Here is a 5,988-nt window from a genome sequence, read left to right on the forward strand (position 1 = left end):
TTCCTTTTTACTCTCTTTTTTTTTCCTTAAACTGTTTTAGCCAGGTTCAGATACAACAGAGAAGTTGGCTTTCTCCACCATAATGCTTTGGAGGCAATTTCCTCTTCATTTTAAATTTGTCACCAGGGAAACCTTTTTCTTCCTCTCAGCCAAACAGATGGTTTATATTTTTCATTTTTTTATTTTTTCAATGTTTCCACTAAAAAGGTCAAGATCATCTTTGGAAAAGTGAAGTTCTGCATTTTCTTCCACTATCTAAAAATAAAAGCATATAAATTTATAAAATCCTACAGGTTGTTTCTTTTTATTCTCAAATGTAACTACTCATAGATGACTTCAGCGCTTGTCATTGTAATACCTGAAATTCTACAAGCCACTAATGAGATTGTCCTCTGACCTTGCATGTGAAAGTTCCTGGACAGCCTTGAAAGGAAAGAGTAGATTTTGGACTGATTAGGATTAAACCTTATCTTGAATTCAGGAAAGAAAGCACAAGGTACACAAGGTAGATTAAAAAACTTTATCCAAATTTTACTGAAAGTTTAGTCATATGAGCCAATAATAATAGTGAACAATTTATAGCACTGCATAGAAATATGAATGTGTACAGCTGCCCCACTTCACTTGCAGCACATGTTGATTTACTCCTAAAGTGAAATATTTGATGCCCATACAAAATTTTAGTATTTTGCATTTAAGATAAACATGAAGGAAAATGTATGTGTACTGGCAGTTACGTATCTACCAATGTTCTGTAATGTTTTATTGTTCAAAAGTGAGTTTTAGTATCATCATCAGTCTTTCCTCTATCAGTCAAAGAGCAATATTAGTATCAGAATTTTTTATTAGTCTACCAGATAGAACAATAGGAAATAATGTCAAATTGTTCCAGGGGAGGTTTAGACTGGATGTTAGGAAAAAATTCTTTACTGGAAGGGTTGTCAAGCACTGAAACCAGCTGCCAGGAGAAGTGGTGGAGTTTCCATCCCTAGAGGTGCCATGAGTGCACGTGGCACTTAAGGACATGGTTTAGTGGTGGACTTGGAATTTCTGGGTTGGACTCCATGATCCATTAGGTCCATTCCAACCTAAAAGATTCTGTGATCCTATGATTCCATTCCTCCGGTTAATCACACCACATTTTAGGAATTTGTGTCTTCTCATCACATGCAATCCAGTCACTGTTCCAAACAAGACTAGATATTCACAGGAGTATCAGCCTTTGCTTAAGAGCTTCAGACTTTTGCTGGCTGGGCAACAGTTGGTCCTATAAATTTTGTTTTCTCTTTATTCTGTATTCTACCAAACTCTCTCTACCTGAACTAGATTGTCCTTACTGAAGGTTTCTTTCTACTGACGGTTTTTGTTCCTGAAACTCCTGAGCTCTTATCTTTACATTCAGGCACTGAAATGTCTATCTTTAAAATCTGCTGAAGTGTACTATTCCTTAGTGTATAGGTCTAACTTGGTAAATGCATAAAAGGGCTTTGATTCTGGATTCATAATTGCATGAGCCAGAATCCAGTGCTGGAGATTATTTGCTCACTGACCCCAGTGCATTAAGCTCTTTAAATGTTGTTTCCTCCTCAATTATGGCATTTTCCATTTTCATGCTCTTATTTCCATTAGCCCCTTGACTTCACCTCCATGTACTACATCATTTGTAGTTACTGAAATCTGCGTCAAAGGTTTTTTTTGGCAGTATCTAAATTAACTTTAATCTTTGCCCTTATACTTGCTGAATTACCACACCACTTCCTCCTTCTTTGTTCTCTTTTTCATTTTTGTGGCTAAAAATCTTTTTACTGTTTGTTTTAATTTCCTCTGCAAGGTTCAACTCAGCTTGATAGTTGGCAAGTTTTACTTTTCTCCTACATATTCTGACCTTCAAGACATATCTTTCTGTTTAGTCAGTCTGTTCTTGCTGTTCCACATAGACTCCCAACTTACTCCAGTAATTTTTTTTTTTTTTTTTCCTGCATTGATGTGATCAAGGTCAGAAATAGAAACACGGATATCTATTTTCAGCAATATAACATTTGCCCACATCTCAACAGCTGCAGAGAAATATCACACAGAAGACTTTATTCACTCCTTGGTTACTAAATGATCCTCAGCATGAATGAATATTTATCTAGTTAGGTCTTGCATCTTTTCCTCTCAGACATTTTCCCTCCACTTGTAGTACATTGGCTTTCAATCTGTGATTTAAAGTAGCTGCAAGGTTCTTTTTCAGACAAGCTTTTAAATTTTACAAATCCACTCAACTGTCACAGATTTCCTGAGTTTTTCAAGAACTGTCTTATTAAATTGTTAAAAATTTAAGAAATTGCTAAAAATAATTTCCTCTTATTTTTCCTTATAGCATAACTTTATCATAATCTGTTAATCATCACTTAATTCAGGATTTTTTTTCTTTTTCCAGTTGTATATGGGTTTTTACTACATCCTGGTCATGAAGATATCATTGTTTTTCATGGGGTTTTTTGTGTAAAAAATATTTGCATTGCACAATTTTTGTTGGAGTATGGTCTTCAATCAATATACATGGTACAGCAACATTGTATTAACCTTGATGCTATATATATATCTGATTATTAGTAAGAACTTTATTCAAATATGATCCCATTTTTTCGGAATAAATTAAGAAATATCTTCCTAGGACTTCTTAGTACCTTTCTGAAGTGTTTCTATTCTATGTTGTCAAGACTTCCTCTTCCCTCCATCTTTGTATTATTAAGACAAAAGATAAAAACTTTCCATGTTGTTTATTTCTCTAATAAATCCTTAACAAGATGTTTGACCAGATAACCTGAGAATTTATTCACACGTTCCTTCCTTTGTCCCATCAGTATAATTTTTATAGTTTCTACCTTTGAAAAATCTACCTTTGGAAAAGCTACCTCCCAATATAGAAAACACATAGCAAGTACATAACACTCACTGGCCCTGCAGGTCCTGCTGCCCTTCCTACTCACCACTTTCTTATAATGGAGAAACCCTTGGAACCCTTGTTCTTCCAGTAACCCATGTGCACTGATTTCTTCTGTGAAGATTTAAAAACAATTAATCTAGAATCCAGGTCATATTCCATTTGTGATCTTGCATTTTAAAGATTCTTGAACATTCACTTTCCCTAAATTTACTTGTGTAAAATATGAATTGTTTCTAGCTCTTACAGATATGTTGTTTACTTAATAAGAAGGGTGTTAAAACAAACAAAAAACCTCTAAACTCCAAAACAATAGTATTTTTATTCCTTCTTTCTCCTGACTTCATCTTTCAAATTCAGAATAATCCTCTCTGCCCTAATTAAAATCAAGAAATGATGCTACAAAAATTTTAGTAAACAAAGAATTTATGCTCTGCAGTAGAACATAACCTTGCAGTAGCCTCTCAAAGTCCTATTCTTATTCAAAATGGGGGGTTTTTTTGGTCATAAAAACATGAAGAAGGGGAAATAAAACTTAGACTCTATAGCTAGTTTAACAAGTTACATAGCAGAACTGCTGTGACACAGACATTATCTGGTGATTTATCTAGTGACTTGAAAATCCCACTAAAAGAGAGCTCATATCAAAGGTGATGAAAGAAAATGTTCAAAATGTCAGCTTTAAAGAGACCCCTGTTGTTTGTATCTTTCCTAATCAGAGGATTAGTATGTTAGCATGCTGCAAATAGATAATTTTTTTTAGTGAATGAACTGCCTGCAAACTCATTTATGGAACACTTTAGCAAATTTCAAAACATGTGATTTATATTTAAAGAGGCATTACTTAAAAATTATAATTTGATTACATTTTTTCAGTTGTTTTTTAGTTCTACAAATGACATCTGTGGTTTGGTTTTTTTTTTTTTTTGTTTTTTTTTTAATATCCTGATTTTGAAAGTGAAATTCTTTGACTATTTTGCAGCACTTCTTTGCAGCGAAGAATTCTCTGCAGCTCTTTCTGTGGGCAGAGAGCATGAGTAGATGGTCTCCACTCAACCTCACTGTGAGTACTTAGTTACCCAGTTAGGGATGGGTAGGTCAGAGCAGGTCAAGTGCACTGTGAAACACACTGATCTCTAGTATAACTGCAAACAGAAACTGTACAAAAACCCTTGCTTTCCTGTGTACTGTCAGCACTTGGGGAAAAGTTGCTGAGGTTTTTCGTCATCCTTTTTTTCTTTCCAGTAGCTACTCCAGCTTCAGATTTACGTCTGAAAGGATTTTATATGCCTACCCATGCATCTGCATGTGTAATGCATGCTCACAAAAAAAAATTATGGTAAAATTATTGCTATGATTAAATTTACAGGAAAACTACTTCTATGCTACATTTTTTTTTTTTTTTTTAATATCTCCTGTTTCTGTGCATGTGGCATCAACACAGAAATAACAGAAGAGTAAAGTCTTAGAAGACAGAGCTGATACATGCATATATATACACAAGCTGATGGAGAAACATAAATTGAAGACATCAGAAATTATTTTGGAAATTTCTAAAATTTAAATTGATATCTCCCTATCTTAGTAGCTTTTACTTTGGATGGACTGTCTATAAATGCATTATTTAACATAAAAAAGAAAGTAAAAAACAACAGCCAAGTAAATTTTAATGCATTGGTACATCTTTGCAAACAGTCCAGAATCATTGAAATCTACATCTATCCACAAATATTAGAGTGAAAACACTTTATTAAACCATGGTTTATGTTATTCAAAAGTTAGAAGTATCCTAAAAACTGTGCAGCAATCCTTTATGCTGATATTGCCAAGAACCACTCAAAATGGGCTTTTTTTTTCAAATAACTTACAGTAAGCTAAATCGTCTTTTGATACCGAATGTGTTATACTTCCAAAGTAATTCACTGGCAGAGACAAATAGTTAAAGTCCAGGAAATTCACATGCATTCCCAGTGGCAACAAATCTTCAGGGCAGTGAGCATGAGAAGTAAAGAATTCTTATTTGTGTTTCTTCCAATTTCTTGCCATGTTTCCTCATCCCAGCTAGAATTGCACTGCTAAAGGTTCCAGAGTGGCCAGTGAAAGGATGAATGGAATTTAGTTCTCTTTTGTGAGCTCTGTGAGGAAAGAGAAAGGACACAGTAAAGCTTTTATTGACCCAACTCCAAATCCAGTGTGTCTAACTAGGAAATTGTTCATTCAGATGGAAGCCAAAAAAGTGTCTATGCCTCAATGTGGCTGAGACAGCAAAATCAATTCAGAAAACAATAGATCTGTTTAGTAAGGATTCAAAGGAAGAAAGTGTACCTAAATCAATAAATAACATACACAATAAGGCGTTTATATGGCATAATATTTTATTAAAGTGTCAAGAAATAAAAAATCCATCAGCCCCTACAAATACTGGCTTTTCACAGGCCAAAAAGCCTAAGAGATTTTTAAAATTAAAAACATTATCTGAAAGGGCTGAAGGACTTATGAACTTGCTCACTGCTTTCCATGTAGAAATGATTTGGCCATGATTTCTACCTTGCTTACATCATAAAGAACACTTATAAAGCCATAAAATCTCAAAACATTAAACTCTTTCATATTATCCTTCTAATCATGACCTGGGATTTTTGCTGCCTACAGCCTTACAGCTCAAGAGCAAAGCACAAGAGTGATGATCAGCTCTATAATACTTGGCTCCAAAACTGGTCTTTTAAAATCAAGGCTGTACCTGAATATGCTTCCAGTCTAAATTTTTCTCACAAAACATCAATCAGTATTCTTAAACATGGAGATTTGAAGTGCTCCATGTACATTTCATTTAGTCAACAATTTGTCTATCCTTTTCCCTGAGTAACAAAGCAAACTCAAGGTGAAATTATACCTTTTTTAAGTGTCTGAGTTAGGAGGAGGGGATCCAAGTTCTAAAGAAGTATAAAGTCTCCCATTCTTCATGCTTGGTCTTATCTGGTTGTTGAGAATTGTAATGCAACTATTTTCACATTTTTCAATACTTATTTGTGAGAAGCATGAATTTAGCATACTTG

The sequence above is a fragment of the Hirundo rustica genome, chromosome 2, assembly GCF_015227805.2.
Source record: "Hirundo rustica isolate bHirRus1 chromosome 2, bHirRus1.pri.v3, whole genome shotgun sequence".
Lineage (NCBI taxonomy): Eukaryota > Metazoa > Chordata > Aves > Passeriformes > Hirundinidae > Hirundo > Hirundo rustica.